We start from the raw sequence: 21,267 nt of genomic DNA, 5'->3' as shown, positions 1-21,267 counted from the left end.
CAATGAGATACCATCTCACACCAGTTAGAATGGCAATCATTAAAAAATCAGGAAACAACAGGTGTTGGAGAGGATGTGGAGAAATAGGAACACTTTTACACTGTTGGTGGGATTGTAAACTAGTTCAACCATTATGGAAAACAGTATGGCAATTCCTCAAGGATCTAGAACTAGATGTACCATATGACCCAGCCATCCCACTACTGGGTATATACCCAAAGGATTATAAATCATGCTGCTATAAAGACACATGCACACGTATGTTTATTGCGGCACTATTCACAATAGCAAAGACTTGGAATCAACCCAAATGTCCATCAGTGACAGACTGGATTAAGAAAATGTGGCACATATACACCATGGAATACTATGCAGCCATAAAAAAGGATGAGTTTGCATCCTTTGTAGGGACATGGATGCAGCTGGAAACCATCATTCTTAGCAAACTATCACAAGAACAGAAAACCAAACACCGCATGTTCTCACTCATAGGTGGGAACTGAACAATGAGATCACTTGTACTCGGGAAGGGGAACATCACACACCGGTGCCTATCATGGGGAGAGGGGATGGGGGAGGGATTGCATTGGGACTTATACCTGATATAAATGACGAATTGATGGGTGCTGACTAGTTGATGGGTGCAGCACACCAACATGGCACAAGTATACATATGTAACAAACCTGCACGTTATGCACATGTACCCTAGAACTTAAAGTATAATAAAAAAAAAAAAAGTGAGAACATGAGATTTTGAGTGGCCAGGGACAGAATGATATAGTTTGGGTGTGTCCCCACTCAAATCTCATTTTGAATCGTAACTTCCACAATTCCCATGTGTCATGGGAGGAACCTGGTGGAAGGTAATTGAATTATGGGAGTGGATCTTTCCTATGCTGTTCTCAGGATAATGAATAAATCTCATGAGCACTGATAGTTTTATAAACAGGAGTTTTCCCCTGCACAAGGCCTCTCTCTTTGCCTGCCATCATCCATGTAAGATGTGACTTGCTCATCCTTGCCTTTCATCATTATTTTGAGGCCTCACCTGTCATGTGGAATTATAAGTCCGTTAAATCTCTTTTTCTTCCCAGTCTTGGCTATGTCTTTATCAGCAGCATGAAAATGGACAAATACAATTTTCATTTATGAAACTTAGTTTTGCTGGATACAAAATTCATGGCTGACAGGTTTTATTTTTTTTCTTTTTTTGTATATAGTGGCTAAAGGTAGGAGCCCAATATCTTTTGGCATGTAAGATTTCTGCTGAGATGTCTCTTGTTAGTCTGCAGTTTTCCTTTATAGGTTACTTAATAATTTTGTCTCATTGCGGTTACAATTCTATCATTCAATTTGACTTTAGATAGCCTGATGACTATATGCCTTGGTGATGTCTTCTTTGCAATAATTCTCCCAAGAATTATTTGAGTTTCTTGTATTTGGATGTTTAAATCTCTAACAATGCTAGGGAAGTTTTCAACTATTCTCTCAAATAAATTTCACAAACATTTTGCTTTTCCTTCTATCTCAGTAACATCAGTTATTCTTATATTTGGCCAGTTTTTATATTTTCATATTTCTTGGAAAATTTATTTCTGTTAATTTTTTGTTTCATTATTGTCTGACTGGGTAAATTCAAAATCCTAGTCTTTGAGCCCTGAGATTCTTTATTCTATTTGGTCTAGTCTATTGTTAGAACTTTTCACTGCATTTTTAAATTTTCTAAATATGTCTTTTAACTCCATTAGTTATGACTGGTTTTCCTTTAAAATGCCTAATCTCCTTAGAAAATTTTTCACCCATATTCTGAATTATTTTCCTTGATTTATTTTTGTCCATTTTCACCTCTCTCTTGTGTCTTTCTGAGTAGCTTAATAATCAACCTTTTGAATTATTTATCAAATATTTTATCTTTCTTTCAATCAATTGCTGAAGAGCTAGTGTGATATTTGGCAGCTGTTATGAAACCTTGTTTTGTCATATTGCCAAAATTATTTTTCTGTTTCTATCTTATTTCGGCAGTGTATTTCTTCTAAATATTTTTAGTTTATTTTTGATTTGACTGTTATTTTTTATTATTTCCTCTTGAGATGCAACTTTAACGTTTATAGTTTATTGCAAGCTAATTTAGTTCTGTGTGCTTTCAGGGGTAAAGACTGTATGAGTTCCTTGGTTATATAGAGTCTTTGCATGGTGACATTCTCAGATGCTGTGTGCACTTATTCATCTATTTTTCCCCAGTGGCCTAAAGTCTGAACTCTTCAATATAGTAAATAGAACATTGGGGAGAAATAAATAAATAAGTACACACCACTGGGGTATAAGATAAGCTTCAAGAAATTTCTGCCATTCAAACCACACAGGAGCGTGAGCTTGCACGCAAATCAGTTCAGACTTCAGACCAGTGGGGTTGTTGTCCACAAGTATGTAGCAGTTGTGGCTAAAGCAAGTTTGTAAATACAATACACAATAGTGGGCAGAGGTTCAAACCTTAACAGAAGAGGCTGAGGGAGCTCTCACTGAAATTCACTGAGGTCTTATCAGAGGGAAGGGAAGAAGCCACCTCAGCTTGCATGACAGGCCAGCAGGAAAAGAATCCACCTTCCAGTCACACTCCCAACCCATCATTCCAGCAACTCGTGGCAGACCAGCCCTGGTTTTCATTTGCAGGAATGCTGATATTTCATGTAGAAAGGGATTGTGAATCTACTCTTCATTTAAGCCTGAACCTAATGGGCACTTCTCCTGTGGTGATGCGGTCACCCTGAAGTGTTTTTAAAAGGCTGTCTAGAGGTGCACCCATGTCTTTCCTTGAGAAAAGAAGCCCCATCTTTGTCTGCAGTGATGGATGAGGGGAAAAATAAGTCCCCTTATGCAATGTACTTCATAAACACCAGGACTGCCTGACTATTGTGGTGTAGCCAGAATTTCCCCACTGAACCCAGCACTGTACCTATGCTTCTGATGAAAGAAATGACCCACATGTGGAATGTTCTGGGACTTAAGTCCTGCCACCTGGATAATTTTGTCCCATGGAGTACTTCCTTGATGTGGTGCACACTCCTTCCTTCAGGTTTAATAATCCCTTAGGGACAGACTACTATGAATGCTACTGCCCCTCTAAGTCTAGCCACCAAGTGAGGCTGCTACACTTCAGGCTGGTGCTGTGGAATGTCTGCAAGGGATCCAGTGATGTTAATTGTCCTCTAGATTCTCAGCAGTGGCTACCAGTACCAGTTTTGATGGGAGTGACAGGGGAGTGATATAGACTGTGAGATTTCTTGGTTGTAAATTGCCTTAGTGCATTGGCTTTCTCAAATGCCAGTTGTAGTAATAATGAACTTGTCACAAAAACTCAGGACCTCATGGTTATCCCGGGTGATGCAGGCAATTCAGATAGCTAAGTTTACACACATGTGTTCTCTTTCCTGCACCCTCTTATTGCGCCTGTAGATGTTGTAATAGACTGTGTCAGTTGGCCTCTTGCCAAGAAGTGGTACTTACGAAAGAGCACCAGCTGCAGTGATAGTTATAGAATTCTTGCTTGCCTTATGTTATCAGGGGAAGCACTCTGGTTACTCAGGCAATGGATGGGGCCATAAATCTCAAAAAAGTCTGTATTTTGGGTTAAGCTATCAGGGTGCGTAGAGGGGCATAGCTAGGTAGCGGCTGGGCTAGGTAAGCCCATACTCTGGCTCCCCATGTGTGGGCAAAAACAGAAGCCCCAGTGAGAAACAGAGAGTGAGTCTCCTGCTGCAGGGGTAATATTCAAGGGAGGAGCATAGTTGCATCCTCTAAAACAAAAGTATCTGAGATAGGTTTCAGTCAATTTAGAAATTTATTTTGCCAAGGTTAGGGACATGCCCATGACATGGCCTCAAGAGGTTCTGAGAAGATATGACCAAGGTTGTTAGGCTACAGCTTGGCTTTATATGTTTTAGAGAGACATAATAAATCAATCAATACTTGTGTGATGTACATTGGTTTGGTTCAGAATGTAGGAAAACTCCAAGTGGGGGCTTCCTGGTCATAGGTGCATTCAAAGATTTTCTGATTTGCAATTGGTTGAAAGAGTGTATTTAAAGACATGAAATGAATAGAAAAGAGTGCCTGGGTGAAGATAAGGGTTTGTGGAGATTAAGATTTGTATTATACAGGCAATGCCTCCAGATAGCAGGCTTCAGAGCAAATAGATTGTCTGAAGGTCCCTGTTCTAATGTTAAAGCTAGCCAGTTGTGCCTGAATTTCAAATGGAGAATGGCATAATGAGTCACATCCTCACCCATTCCCATCATGCCCTGAACACGTTTCAGGTTAACTTTGGAATGCCCTTGGCTGAGAGGAGGGGTTCAGGGGGAGAGAGAGAGAGTTAGTAGAGGGAGATTAGAATTATATTGTTAGTTTACACTCTGCTACACAGAAGCATCTGTATGGTGAGTGGAGAGTAACAGGTTGCAGAAAGCCCCACCCAGCTTCCATGCACTTGGCAATGCAGGACTCAAACCCACAGTGCTCGACTGGCAGCAGCTCACTACATTCTAGAAAGTCTGTTGCTCAGAACTGTAAACTGCCCCAGGCCATAGAATTCCCAGTGGGGAGAACAACTCTGGCTTTCTGGCCACACCCCTCCCAATCTGCCCATGAAGCAGGGTCACCCAGTTTCCGCACCTGTTACTGCAGCACACTTCCCCCTCACCTCTCAGTTCTGACCAAGGGGGTTTATCCCCAGTCACTATTATGTTACTAATCTCAGGTGGGAGATTCTGTCAACCTGTAACTGCCATTTGAGTTAGCCTGCAGATTTCTACAAGATCCTCTGTGAGACAGAATCAGAAATGACTTCCCTCTGTCTCTGCCGGAGTCTGGGAATGTACACAAAGCATGCCCTGATGCCACTTCTTCTCATATACTCCCTACCACTCACTAAATCAGTTTTCAATGCTGAGTAAGGTTTAAGGCCTTCCCCTGTAGTCAGGATTGCCAGGTTACCTGGTGGGATTGTGTTCCTGGAGGCAGTTTATCCCCCTTTCACATTCTGAGGACTTACAGTTTTCCACCTGTCTCACAATGTAGGCTGCAACCTGATGCTTCTTTCAGTTTTCCTGTTAAGTTCCTGTGTTGTTTCTTGAAAACAAAGTTAACCATGTGAATCTCTACACAGTAATTTTTTTCCAAGAGGAACAAGCATGCTAATAATGTCTCCAATCCTCCATCTTTGAAAAAATAATGGCTACTATTAAAAAGTCAAAAAGCAGCAAATACTGGCAAGGCTGCATAGACAGGAAATATCTATATATTGTGAACTGCTTGGTGGGAATATAAGTTAGTTCACCTTCTATGGAAAGCAGTCTGGAGATTTATCAAAGAACCTAAAACAGAGCTACCATTCAACCCAGCAATCCCATTTGTGAGTATGTACCTAGAGGAAAATAAATTATTCTGTAAAATAACATATGCACTTCTATTATGTTCATTGCTGTGCTATTCCCAATAGTAAAGATATGTAATCAACCCAGGTGCCATCAGCTCTAGATTGGATAAAGAAAATATGGTACAAAAAAAAATATGGTAAAAAAAAAAAAAAAAAAAAAAAAAGAAAATATGGTACATGTACAGCATGGAATACTACACAGCCATGAAAGTGAATGAAATTATGTCTTTTGCAGCAACATGGGTACAGTTGGGGGCCATAACCCTAAACAAATTAATGTAAGAACAGAAAACCAAATACCACATGCTCTCACTCATAAGTGGGAGCCAAACATTGAAGACACATAAACATAAGTAGGAGAACGATAGACACTGTGGACTCCTAGTTAGGGGAAGGAGGAAGAGGAGCATAGATTGAAAAACTACCTATCTGGTACTGTGCTCATCACCTAGGTGGTGGGATCTATTGACCAAACCTCAGCATCACACAATATCCTCATGTAACAAATATGCACATGTACCCCCTGTATCTAAAACAAAAGTTGAAATTTAAAAGATTGCAGGGACATGGAATCAACACAAGTGTCCATCAGTGGTAGGCTGGAAAAAAAAATGTGGCACATATACACTATGGAATACTATGCAGCCTTAAGGAAGAATGAAATCATGTCTTTTTGCAGTAATATGGAGGCAAGTGAATTATTCTAAGCAAATTCATGCAGAAACAAAAAACAAAATACCACATGTTCTCACTTTAAGAGGGAGTTAAACATTGGGTACTTGTGAACATAAAGAAGGCGACAGTAGACACTGTGACTAATAGAGGGAGATAGGAAGGGAGGCAGGAGTTGAAAAACTAGCTTTTGGCTACTATTATCAGTACCTGGTTGACAGAATCAGTTGTACCCCAAACTTCGGCATCATGCAATATACCCATGTAACGAACATGTACATATACCCCCAAATATAAAATAAAAGGTGAAATTATATTTAAAAAATCAATGCAATGTGCAATCCATGATTGAATCCTAGATCAAAACAAAGTCATATATAAAAGACATTTAGGGAACAATTAGGGTTTTTAAACATAAACTGAATATTGAATATAGGAGACTGTTAATTTTATGTTAGGATCAATTATAACACTTTGGTTGTGTGGGAGAATAATGTCATTCTTAGGAATTGAATGTTGATGTACTCAATGCCAAAGTGTGATGATGTCTGTAACTTATTTTCAAAATATTCTGAAAATCACAACAAATCAAAACAATAACAGGCTGGGCACAGTGGCTCACACCTGTAATCCCAGCACTTTGGGAGGCCGAGGAGGGTGGATCACTTGAGGTCAGGAGTTCAAGACCAGCCTGGTCAACATTGTGAAACCCCGTCTCTACTAAAAATACAAAAATTAGCTGGGCGTGATGGCACACCTGTAATCCCAGCTACTCAGGAGGTTGAGGCAGGAGAATTCCAGGAAGTGAAGGCTGCAGTGAGCCAAGATCACAGCACTACACTCCAGCCTGGACCACAGAGTCAGACTCTGTCCCAAAAAATAAATAAATAACAACAAAATTAAATGATTCCTCTCTCTCTCTCTCTGCCTCTACACACACGCTTACATACACACATATGCATATACACATTTATACATGAAGCAAATCTAACAAAATTTGTTTAATCTATATCACTGATATTCAGATGGTTATTATATTATTTTTCAACCTTTTTATGTTTGAATATTTTCATAACAAAAAGTTGAAAAAAAACTAACCTCAAATATCAAACCAGTAGTGGAATGGACAAATATACAGTATTTTTTTTTTTTTTTTTTTTTTTGAGAGGGAGTCTCGCTCTGTCGCCCAGGCTGGAGTGCAGTGGCCGGATCTCAGCTCACTGCAAGCTCCGCCTCCTGGGTTTACGCCATTCTCCTGCCTCAGCCTCCTGAGTAGCTGGGACTACAGGCGCCCGCCACCTCGCCTGGCTAGTTTTTTTTTTTTTTTTTTTTTTTTTGTATTTTTTAGTAGAGATGGGGTTTCACCGTATTAGCCAGGATGGTCTCCATCTCCTGACCTAGTGATCCGCCCGTCTCGGCCTCCCAAAGTGCTGGGATTACAGGCTTGAGCCACCGCGCCTGGCCTAAACATACAGTATTAATGTGGCAACTGTTATTGCAGTTGAACACTTAACAATGGGTTGAAAGAACGCTCATTATTTCATACTACAAATATTCACTACTGTGTAATAGAAACTGTGTCACATACAACAGTGAACTGGGTAGATGGGTTCCTGTCTTTTTTGTAACAATATTATTGAGATATAATTCATATGCAAAGAACCGCACATATTTAATGTGTCCAATTTGGTGAGTTTCCTTGGGCTCCTTTTATTTGGTGTGGTAAGAACACTTAACAAAACGCCTACCTTATTAGTAAAGTTTGAAGTTCAAAATACCATATCGTTAACTATAGGCTACATCCTTATCATTGAACAACAATACTTCATTTTCCACACCCTGGCAAACACTATTGTATTGTCCGCTGCTATGAGTATGACTATGTTAGATGCATCATATAAGTGGAATTATGTAGTATTTATCCTTCTGGTACTGGCTTATGTCACTTAGCATAATGTCTCCCAGGTTTATGCATGTTGTTGCAAGTGCTAGGAATTTCTTCTTAAAAAACAAATAGTATTCTGTTGTGTGTATATATCACATTTTCTTTATTAATACATCTGTCAATGGAGATTTGGGTTGTTTCCATATCTTGGCTATTGTGAATAGTGTTGCAATAAACATTGGAATGCAGATATCACTTTAACATCCTAATTCCAATAATTTTGGGTGTATACCCAGAAGCGAAATTATTGGATCAGGTGACAGTTCTATTTTTAATTTTTTGAGACATTTCAACACTGTTTTCCATAATGGCTGCACCATTTAACATTCCCATCATCAGTGTACAAAATTTCCAATTTCTCTGCAATCTTTTCTTAATAGTCATCTTAACAAGTGGGAGGTTATATCTTATTGAAGCTTTGCATTGCATTTTTCTGAATATTAAATATGTTGAGCATCTTTTAATATACCTGTTACTATTTGTATATCTTCTTTGGAGAAATATCTAAGTCTTTTCCTCATTTTTAATAGGATTGTTATTATTTTCTATTAAGTTGTAGGACATCTTCACATAGTTTGGAAATGAATCACTTTTCAAATATATGTGTTACGAATATTTTCTTTGTTTCTGTAGGTTGTATTTTTATTCTGTTGTTTCCTTTGCTGCCCAGAGCTTTTTAGTTTGACACATTTTCACTTCTTTTTTTTTTCTTCAGTGTTCAGGGGTGTATGTGCAGACTGTGCAGATTTGTTACATAGGTAATCATGTGTCATAGGGGTTTGTTTTAGAGATCATTGCATCATCCAGGTGTTAAGTCTAGTATCTATTAGTTATTTTTCTGGATCGTCTTTCTCCTCCCACCCTCCACCCTCCCATAGGCCCCAGTGTGTGTTGTTCCCCTCTAAGTGTTCATGTGTTCTCATCATTTAGCTCCCACTTATAAGTGAGAACATGTGGTATTTGGATTTCTGTTCCTGCATTAGTTTACTATGGATAATGGTCTCCAGCTACATCCTTATCCCCCCCAAAAAACATTATCTCATTCTTTTTTTATAGCTGCATAGTATTCCATGCTGTATATGTACCATATTTCCTTTATCCAATATATCATGGATGGGCATTTAGGTTGATTCCATGTCTTTGCTATTGTGAATCATACTGCAATGCACATACACGTGCATGTGTCTTCATAGTAGAATGATTTATAATCCTTTATATTTTCACTTCTTTAGTTTTGCTTTTGTTACCTGTGCTTTTGGTGTCATAGCCAAGAAACCATTGCCAATATCAATGCCAAGGCTTTTTTCTATGTTTGCTTTTTGGAGTTTCAAGATTTCAGGTCTTTACCTTTATCTATTTTGAGTTGATTTTTGTTTGTGGTGTAAGGTAGGGGTCCAGTTTCATTCTTTTGCACATACATATCCAGTTTTCCCAAAAACATTTGTTAAAGAGCCAGTTTTTTCTCCATTGTGACTCCTTGACACATTTTTCTTTTTAACATTTATTTTAGATTCAGTGGGCACATGTGCAGGTTTGTTACATGGGTAACTTGCATGTCGTTGAGGTTTGGTGTACAGATAAATACTTTGACAATGAGCACAGTACTTGATAGTTTTTTATGCTTACTCTCCTCCCACCCTGCGCCCTAAAGTAAGTCCTAGTGTTTATTTTTAGCTTTTTTTTTTTTTTTTTTTTTTGAAACGGAGTCTTGCTCTGTTGCCCAGGCTGGAGTGCAGTGGCACAACCTAGGCTCACTGCAATCTCTGCCTCCCAGGTTCACACCATTCTCCTGCCTCAGCCTCCTGGGTAGCTAGCTGGTACTACAGGTGCCCGCCACCACACCCAGCTAATTTTTTGTATTTTTAGTGGGGACGAGGTTTCACTGTGTTAGCCAGGATGGTCTTGATCTCCTGACCTCGTAATCTGCCAGCCTCGGCCTCCCAAAGTGCTGGGATTACAGGCATGAGCCACCGTGCCTGGCCTATTGTTAGCTTTTCAGTGTTCATTTGTACTCAATATTTAGTTGAGAACATGTGGTATCTAGTTTAATGTCACTGCATTAGTTTCTTTAGGATAACGTCCTCCAGCTTCATCCATGTTGCTGCAAAGAACATGATTTCATTTCTCATGGCTGTGTAGTATTCCATGGTGTATACATACCACATTTTCTTTGTCTAGGCTATTATTGATGAGCATCTATGCTATGTTGATACCTTGTCTTCGCTATCATGAATAGTGTTGTGATAAACATATGCATGCATGTACCACTATGGTAAAATAAGTTATGTTCTTTTGGGTGTATATTTAGTAATGACATTGCTGGGTCAAGTGGTAGTTCTGTGTTTCTTCGAGAAATCTACAAACTACTTTCACAATGGTTGAACTAACTTACATTCTCACAAGCAATGTATAAGTATTCCCTTTTCTCTGCAATCTCAGCATCTGTTATTTTTTGACTTTTTAATAATAGTCTTTTTTTCCAGATGGTTTTGCTCTTGTCAACTAGGCTGGAGTGCATTGGCATCATCTCAGCTCACTACAACCTTCGCCTTCTGGGTTCAAGCAATTCTTCTGCCTCAGCCTCCCAAGTAGCTGGGATTACAGGTGCCTGCTACCAAGCGTGGCTAATTTTTGTATTTTTAGTAGAGACAGGGTTCCACCATGTTTGCCAAGCTGATCTCAAACTCTTGACCTTGGGTGATCTGCCTGCCTTGGACTTCCAAAGTGCTGGGAATACAGGTATGAGCCATTGCACCCAGCCCATCAATAATAGTCATTCTGACTGCTGTGAAATTGCATATCATTGTGGTTTTAACTTGCACTTCTCTCATGATTAGTGATGTTGAGCATGTTTTCATATGCTTGTTGGCTGCTAGTATTTCTTCTTTTCAAAAGTGTCTGTTCACGTCCTTTGCCCATTTTTTTCATGAGGCTGTTTGGTTTTTTTGTTTGTTCACTTAAGTTCTCTAGGATATTGGAACATTTTCAGATGCATAGTTTGCAAAAAATTTCTCCCGTTCTATAGGTTGTCTGTTTACTCTGTGGATAGTTTCTTCTTTTGCTTTGCACAAGCTCTTTGGTTTAATTAGGTCCCATTTGTCAGGTTTCCTTTTTGTTTCATTTGCTTTTGGAGCGTTGATCATGAAATCTTTGCCAGGGCCTAGGTCCAGAATGATATTTCCTAAGTTTTCTTTTAGGGTTTTTATAGCTTTTGGTTTTGCATTTAAGTCTTTAATCCATCTTGAGTTGTTTTTGTATATGGTGAAAGAAAGGGGTCCAATTGCAATCTTGTGCATCTGACTGGCCTGTTATTCCAGCACCATTTATTGAAAAGGGAGTCATTTTTGTATTGCTAGTTATTGTAAATTTTGTAAAAGATAAGATGGTTGAAGACATGTGGCTTTATTTCTGGATTCCCTAACCTGTCCCATTGTCCTATGTGTCTGTTTTTGTATCAGTACCATCCTGTTTAGGTTGCTGTAGTTCTTTTTATTGTCATAACTAATTTATTATAAATTATAAATTAAATTATTATCCCATTGATTTGTGACTTGCCAAGTTTCTTGACTGTTTTTGGAGGCTTTAGATTCTTGACTGGATTTTAGAGCTCCCACAAAGTTATTTTCATGAATCTGTTTTGGTTTACTTGACATTTCTAGAGGGTAGCAAGGGCCTGGGGCTTTTTTAACATGCCGTCTTACTTATGCCACTGGATACTAACTTTGCTCTTTATTTCCCCAAAACTGGAAAGAACCCAAATGTTTTTCAATAGGTGAATGTCAAATAAACTGTGTTACATAATATTATACGGCACTATGACGCAAAAAAGAAAAAGAATGAGCAATTACAACAACTTGGTCTCCATTGAGTTATGGTGAGTGAAAAAAAAAAGTCAATCCTCAAAATTTAAATAGTTTATAATTCCATTTATTGAGAGTGGGAGAAATAGGTGTAATTATTAAAAGCAACAGAAATGATCCTTTTGGTTATTGATCTACTCTGTATTTTGACTCTGGTGCTCAACTATACGTGATAAAATTGGATGGAACAAAATATGCACACACACGATAACACACACAAATTGGCACATGCAAAATTGTTGCAAACTGAAAAAGATTGCTGAGTTTTATTATGCTATGGTTCTGCAAGATTTAACCAGTGGAGAGAATTAGGTAAATAGCACATAGAGATTTTTGGTATTATTTTTCATAACAACAAGTAAAAGTAAAATTACCTCAAAATAAAGACTTCATTCAGTTATCTGCACAAATATATCTTCTTTGTGTTAGCCTACATCAGTTTTCAGTGCATTACCCTGCTTTATTTTGCTTCAAGCATTTACCACTATCTGACATTGTGTTGTATTGCATCTGACATCCGTTTGTCTGTTTACCCATTTAGAATGCATTAACTCTTTGAGATAAGGTACAGTCTTTTTGTTTTTGTTTTTGTGTTTCCAATTTACTGCTCTTACCAGTGCCTAAAATTGTGCCTTGTAATAGTAAGTACAAGGTAAATATTTGTTAAATTATGTAAAGAATTAATTGATGTTAGCATAAAATGGACCCTTAAGAATTACTTTAATTCTATCATTTAATAGTGAAAAAACTGAAGTTTAGAGAATTTAAGGATTTCCACCTAGTTTCCAGTCATACAATTAAAAAAATTCCAGACTAAAACCAAGTTATACTGACAGCTGACTCATATTTTGTGACATCATCAGAATTGCCTTTGTGTGTGGCAGTAGGGGTGGTAAGAAAAGACTTGCGCTAAACAAAATGTTTACACTGTAATTATCCAAATAGATTGGAATAATAATGGAAACCTCTAAAACCAAAATTCTTACTATTCCCATAGCCCTCTTGTTATTGTACAGAAATAATTTCCTAACTGTGATGTAAAAATCTGAATACACTAGGACTCATAATGAATGGTGGTTAAATTCTGATATATTCAGTGTTAGTGACTTGTAAATATTAGACATTTATAGAGCATTTGAGGTATTCATTTGAGAGAAAAGAATATAAATACTGTATTCGGATTAAGTTCTTTTTGTAATTTCTACTTCCAGGGGAAGCCAAACCTTTTGTTTACCTGTTTAGACAGTAAAAACAGTATTTACTGTTGGGCTGGGCACGGTGGCTCACGCCTGTAATCCCAGCATTTTGGGAGGCTGAGGTGGGTGGATCACGAGGTCAGGAGTTCAAGACCATCTTGGCTAACATGGTGAAACCCTATCTCTACTGAAAATATAAAAATCAGCCGGGTGTGGTGGCATGCACCTGTAATCCCAGCTACTTGGGAGGCTGAGGCAGGAGAATCCCTTGAACCTAAGAGGCAGAGGTTGCAGTGAGCGGAGATGGTACCACTGCACTCCAGCCTGCGTGATAGAGTGAGACTCTGTCTCAAAAGAGATTAAATAAATAAATAAACAGTATTTACTGTTTTTACAAAATAGAGCCCATAAATTTTATTGCATATAAAATACTTCATCTTTTCAATGTTCAAAAACAAGCTATTATTATTTAAAAAACTGAAAATATCTTAATTTCAAAACAGGTATGTGTCTTAAGCTCAGCATATTCTTATATGTCCACTAATTCATTAACTCATTTCTTGAACACTTCCCAAGTAACCAACACTATTCCAAGTGCCAGATAGAAGGATGAATATAACTTCATTTCTGCTTTTAAAAAGATGGCAGTTTATTGGGGTATTTCATAAATACATAGTGAGCAAATGTATAAATAAATGATCTGAGATATCATATGTAAACTTTATATCTATGACATAAATTATAATCCTTATTTTTCTTTACTTTTGAAGGAACTTAATGTTTCAATTAGAGTATATGATTAATCATAACCTTGTCTCTATAATCCACCTTGCCTTTTTTTATTTTTTATTTTGTTTCAAGTTCTGGAATACATGTGCAGGATGTGCAGGTTTCTTACATAGGAAAGTGTTTGCCATGGTTGTCTGCTGCACTTATCAACCCATCACCTAGGTATTAAGCCCATCATGCATTACCTATTTTTCCTGATGCTTTTCCTCTCTCTGGTCCCCCAGACAGGCTCCAGTGTGTGTTGTTCCCCTTCCTGTCTTCATGTGTTCTCATCATTTGGCTCCCACTTATAAGTGAGAACATGAGGTGTTTGCTTTTCTGTGCCTGCATTAGTTTGCTGAGAACAATGGCTTCCAGCTGCATCCATGTCCCTGCAAAGGACATAATCCCATTCCTTTTTATGGCTGAATAGTATTCCATGGTATATATGTACCACATTGTTTTTTATCCAGTCTGTCACTGATAGGCATTTGGATTGATTCCATTACTTTGCTATTGTGAATACTGTTGCAAACATACAAGTGCATTTACCTTTATAATAGAATGATTTATATTCTCTTAAACAATGTTAGCCAAAATGTGATCTGAATACTCATGTCAGTAGGCTTACTATTGCTTGTTACTGATCCACAAGATAATATCAAAATTGAGGAATATTGTTTAAAAATTTGTGTAGCAATTTGACATTGCTGCAACATTCAAAAGTGCAACTGCTATTCTAAGTGATTTTTATTGTGTTTTACAGAAGTATCAGCCCCCAAATAATTAAAATTGTTAATATAAATAAGAAAACTGTTTATTCATCACTGGTAGTCTAAAATGAACAGTCCTAGCTTTGTTCCTGCCCATATTTCTTACCTCTGATCTACTACCAGGTTTACAGTTTTAAAAATAGAAATGCTATTCCCAAATAGACTGTCATTAGGAATTATACATTCAAATTATTTCCTAATTAAAGGTATATTTAGCCCCAAACCAAATATACTGAGAGAACAAATAACCTGGAAGATTATTTGAATTACGTTATGACTCGTGCTTATCCTTATGCTAATTTGGACAAGAACTGTATCTGACATTTTCCACAGCTGTGTCCCCAGTGCCTATCTTAGTGATGGATGCATAGCATGTTCTCAAGAAACATTAATTGAGTTACAGAATTAATAAATGGAATTGCATTAGTATACTAGATTTAAGTCCAAAACCTGGGTCTGAAATAAGTAGTTTACTATTTTGCATGAAATAAGGAATCCATTGAAATACTGTATTATGGTAAGGACTGGAGTGGATATAAAGCTTGCCATTGAGGAGAAAAAGAATTCCATTATAAAACAGTACATTGTTATACACACACACACACACACACACACACACACACACACACACACATATATATACACATATATATATGAAACGCTTTATAATTTAGCATTATATACTATAAATGTTATATGTAATTTAATAAGTGGATGTGGCAAAGTCACAAACATTTATTAAGTACCAATGTCAGGGTACATACAAAATCTTCCATTTCACATCAGATAAAACCCAAATGGCTTACCATGTCTGATATAAATGATGAATTGATGGGTGCTGACGAGTTGATGGGTGCAGCACACCAACATGGCACAAGTATACATATGTAACAAACCTGCATGCTATGCACATGTACCCTAGAACTTACAGTATAATAAATAAATAAATAATAAAATTTTAAAAAAATGAACTACAATAGAGAAAAAAAAAAAAAAGATCCTGCATGATCTGGCTCTTGATCAACTTTCCAATATTATATTGTACCTTTCTTCACCTCATTCACTCTGCTACAGCCACACTGCTTGTCCTATGTTTCTATTTTTTTTTTTTTTTTTTAAAGAATCCTACCTCACAGCTTCAATACTTAGGCTTCCTCTGCCAATAAACTCTTTTATTTTAAAATTTTGTTTTTCTAGCCTTTTCTATAACTTATCCTGTCACTAATTTGGGGGTTTCAGTCAAGTGTCACAGCTTCAGAGTATTTCCCTGACCATTCTATCTGAATATTACCTTCAGTTATTCTTCGCCATTCTGTTTCATGGTCTTTACAACACTTCACTATATCTGAAAGTTCATGTTGCATGTATTCATTTACTTGCTTGTGGACTGTCTTCCTCACTAAAACATCAACTTCATAAAAGCATACACCTTGTCAATCTCATTCCCATTTTATCTCCAAAGCCTAGAACAGTGATTAGCATATAGTATATTTGTAATATTTACTTGCTAAATAAATGAATGAGTCTAATTTAAGTCTCAAGAAAAGCCCTATAATGTATATATTGTTTACATTAAGACTCAGATTAAATTGGTTGTCCAAATAACCCAGTAGTAAGTAGTAGATTTAGAACTCAAACTCTAATCTATTTGACTCAAAACACATTTTTCAATTAACCAGGCTGAGGGGTAGAGTTAGAAACAGGAAATGACAGGAGGTTGCATTAACCAGCAGAAGCCTTGAAGGAATCGTAGAAATCATACTAGTGAAAGAAAGAGTTATCACAAAATACAAATATTAAAAAAAAAATTCATGTAACAACTATTTATTGAATGCCTACTATGAAGAAATGATATTTCAAAAAGATTAAGAAGGTAAACTTTTTTGCAATATAAAGTCTTTTAAGCATAATGGAAGAAAATGCTAATGAGGCAATGTGAAGCAAGATAATAGAGAGCCATGTTCAATTGAAGAGTTTTTAATTTAATAATACAATACAAAAACATTGACATCTTTACATCTGGTAAGTGAAGTATTTTTTAAAGTACTATTCTAAGAGGATTAACCTGGCGCAACTGTGTAGGACAGACTAGGGCAGAAGAAAAATAAAGATTACATAGTATAGTCATGTACTACATAATGACATTTAGTATGAACTGCATATACAATGGTGATCCCAAAAGCTTACTTTAAATAAAGCTGAAAATTGTATATCATCTAGTGACATTTTGATCATCATGACCGTATGTAGACCTAAGCTAATATGTGTGTTTGTGTTTTTATTATTTAAAATACGAGATTAAAAGGTTTAAAAAGTAAATATAAAACAATTATGGATTAAATATATAAAGAAAAAGATTGCTTTTTTACATTTTGGATGTTCCAAAAGAAGAAAAGATGGAAAAATGCATACAAACCGTACTTAACAAAATGATAACTAAAAACTTGCCAAATCTGGCCGGGCGCGGTGGCTCAAGCCTGTAATCCCAGCACTTTGGGAGGCCAAGACGGGCAGATCATGAGATCAGGAGATCGAGACCATCCTGGCTAACACAGTGAAACCCTGTCTCTACTAAAAAATACAAAAAACTAGCTGGGCGAGGTGGCGGGCGCCTGTAGTCCCAGCTACTCGGGAGGCTGAGGCAGGAGAATGGCGTGAACTCGGGAGGCGGAGCTTGCAGTGAGCTGAGATCCGGCCACTGCACTCCAGCCTGGGCGACAGAGTGAGAGACTCCGTCTAAAAAAAAAAAAAAACTTGCCAAATCTTACAAGATACATATAGATACATCAAATGAAGATTCCCAGATAGATTGAAGTCAAAGCAGTCTTCCCCAATCCATATTATACTCAAACCATCAAAAGTTAAAAAATTCTAAAAACAGCAAGATAAATGCATCAAGTCACATATAAGAAAATATCCATCAAACTATTATCAGATTTCTCAGCAGACACTTTACAGGCAAGAATAGAATGGAATAATATATTCAAAGCACTGAAAGTAAAAAAAAAAAAAAAAAAAAAAAAAAAAAAAAAAAAAAAAAACTACTAGCCAAGATTACTAAACCAACAAAGCTATCCTTCAAAAGTGGAGGAGAAATGAAGATTTTCACAGGTCTCCACTGCTTCATGTCCTCCACTCCAGGAAGCCCTAGGTGACTCTCCTCCAACCTCTTTACTGAATGACCTGCGGGTACTAGGAGATCCATAAGGAAGACAATGAGGCACATGGAAACTGGGAAATAGTATACTTGAACAAATTACTCAAAACCAGCACAAATAAACATACATGAGACCAAAATAAAGAATATTTTTAAGGAGGATCCAAGATGACTGGCTAGACACAGAAAGAACTTCTCCCACTGAGTGACCATACTATCAAGAAGACCAGTACACTCTTTACAGGTCTTTGGAAAGACTGCATCGGGAATGGATGGAGGGAAGACACAGACACTGGGCTAAAAAGGGAGAGAGCTGGGAACCCTGTATGAAGTTGCTGAGCATCAGGAATCATTCCTGGCTTCAAAAGGCTCCTAAAGAAGGTGTGAATGTGATATGCAAGGAGTGGCCAACTCTTGCTATGGACCTCCAGAATCCTAGCTGTAGGAGACCCACAGACACTTTAGCTGCCAGGGAGAACTGCCCAGACAGTTGCCAGAGACAGAACTCCAAACTGAATGGGACACAGAGGGTCTGGCCCAGGAAAAGCTGCAGTAGAGCACAGCCATGGGCACCCATTCACCAAGGCTTTGAATAATTCTTTATGTGGCTGTGGTTTTCATTAGCTCTGAACCTAGACAGAGCAGAACTGTCTTGACTGTGGGATAGGGCCTGCCTTATCTAACTGCCACCCCCATCTGCCAGCCTATTCCAGTGTCCCTGCCTGGCTATACCTACTTGCAGCACAGCCTTGGTGTTCTAACCAAGGCACTTGCCAGCAGCCATAGCCATAGCTCTTTTGTCATCAGACACCACCTAACAGTAAGAGAGATTCTGCAGGAAGGCCCCCACTAATGCACACGCACCTGCAGCTCTCCCACACAGGCATGCACTTGTCTGTGACCTCCACTCACTGCTATGCCAACAGTCACTCACCTGCAGCCTTCAATGCCCTGCTGGCAGTACACACACAAGGACCCCCACTGCCCATCTGTTACATCTCTGAAGAAGTTTTGTTGGCCCTGCCTATTGGAGCATTGTTGCCAGCTGACTAAGAAAGCATTGGCCCTTTCAGCAGAGTAGGCGCTTAACTTCAAGTGTCAAAAGAAAAAAAAAATACAAGCGTAGTCTCAGTCTGTAAGGATTAGAGCATTTAGCCCAGAAGTACTGAGCTGAACATTGTCCCCTGAAGTCATCCAGAAATGAAGCAAATTAACTAAAGTTACCTCATAACACAGTCAAACACTCAATATTTGGGGATTTGTGGGGGCCAATATTCAATACTCAAGAGCATCAACGAATATAAAAGCAAAGATCCCTATTGAAAGAACAGCCACATCAAACTGTAAAGAAACATCAGCAAACACAGATGTAAAAGAACCAACAGAAGAGCCCTGGCAACCCTAATAGCCAAAGTGTCTTTTTACCTCAAAATGACTGTACAAGATCCCACAAAATAGTTGTTAACCAAACTTAAATGGCTGGAATGACAGTTATTGAATTCGGAATCTGGATAACAATAAAGATCATTGATACGCAGGATAATTTTGAAACCCTATTCAAATAAATTGAGAAATAAAATAAAAATAATACAAGCACTGAAAGATAAAGTAATCATTTTTAGAAAGAACTAATCTGATCACCTGGAGCTGAAAAACTCACTACAAAAACTTCATAATATAATCAGAAGTGTTAATAGTAGAATAGACCAAAATACGGAAAGAATTACAGTGCCCAAAGACTAGTTCTTGGAATCAACTTGGTCAGAAAAACATTTAAGAAAAAATAATTTTAAAAATGAACAAAACCTCAGAGAAATATGTGATTATGTAAAAAACATCAAATCTTCATCCCACTTGCATAACAAAAAGAGAGGCAGAGGAGGGTGGAGCAAGATGGCCAAATAGGAAGAGCTCCAGTCTCCAACTCCCAGAGCGAGCGACACAGAAGACCAGTGATTTCTGCATTTTCAACTGAGGTACTGGGGTCATCTCACTAGGGAGTGCCAGACAATCAGTGCTGGTCAGCTACTGCAGCCCGACCAGCGAGAGCTGAAGCAGGGTGAGGCATCCCCTCACCTGGGAAGCACAAGGGGGAAGGGATCCCTTTTCCTAGCCAGGGAAACTGAGACACACAACACCTGGAAAATTGGGTGACTCCCACCCCAATACTGCACTTTGAACCAACGGGTACACCAGGAGATTGTATCCCACACCGGGCCGGTAGGGTCCCACGGCCACGGAACCTCCCTCATTTCTAGCACAGCAGTCTGCGATCTAACCACAAGGCAACAGTGAGGCTGGGGTAGGGGCGCCCGCCATTGCTGAGGCTTAAGTAGGTGCACAAAGATGCTGGGAAGCTCGAACTGGTGGAGCTCACAGCAGCTCAAGGAAACCTGCCTGTCTCTGTAGACTCCACCTCTGGGGACAGAGCACAGCTAAACAACAACAACAACAAAAAAAAGCAACAGGAACCTCTGCAGACACAAACGACTCTGTCTGACAGCTTTGAAGAGAGCAGTGGATCTCCCCACACGGAGGTTGAGATCTGAGAAGGGACACACTGCCTGCTCAAGTGGGTCCCTGACCCCTGAGTAGCCTAACTGGGAGACATCCCCCACTAGGGGCAGTCTGACACCCCACACCTCACAGGGTGGAGTACACCACTGAGAGGAAGCTTCCAAAGTAAGAATCACACAGGTACACTCACTGTTCAGCAATATTCTATCTTCTGCAAACTCTGCTGCTGATACCCAGGCAAACAGGGTCTGGAGTGGACCTCAAGCAATCTCCAACAGACCTACAGCTGAGGGTCCTGACTGCTAGAAGGAAAACTATCAAACAGGAAAGACAACTATACCAAAACCCCATTAGTACATCAACATCATCAAAGACCAGAGGCAGATAAAACCACAAAGATGGGGAAAAAGCAGGGCAGAAAAGCTGGAAATGTAAAAAATAAGAGCGCATCTTCCCCTGCAAAGGAGCGCAGTTCATCACCAGCAACGGATCGAAGCTGGTCAGAGAATGACTTTGACGAGATGAGAGAAGAAGGCTTCAGTCCATCAAAATTCTCAGAGCTAAAGGAGGAATTATGTACCCAGAGCAAAGAAACTAAAAATCTTGAAAAAAGAGTGGAAGAATTGACAGCTAGACTAATTAATGCAGAGAAGGTCATAAACGAAATGACAGAGATGAAAACCATGACACAAGAAATACACGACAAATGCACAAGCTTCAGTAACCGACTCGATCAACTGGAAGAAAGAGTATGAGTGATTGAGGATCAAATGAATGAAACGAAGCAAGAAGAGAAACCAAAAGAAAAAAAGAAGAAAAAGAAATGAACAAAGCCTGCAAGAAGTATGGGATTATGTAAAAAGACGAAATCTACGTCTGATTGGGGTGTCTGAAAGTGAGGGGGAAAATGGAACCAAGTTGGAAAACACTCTGCAGGATATCATCCA

Source organism: Piliocolobus tephrosceles, chromosome 12 (genome assembly GCF_002776525.5).
Source record: "Piliocolobus tephrosceles isolate RC106 chromosome 12, ASM277652v3, whole genome shotgun sequence".
Lineage (NCBI taxonomy): Eukaryota > Metazoa > Chordata > Mammalia > Primates > Cercopithecidae > Piliocolobus > Piliocolobus tephrosceles.
The sequence above is the reverse complement of the archived record's forward strand: the minus strand, read 5'-3'. Positions refer to the sequence as shown.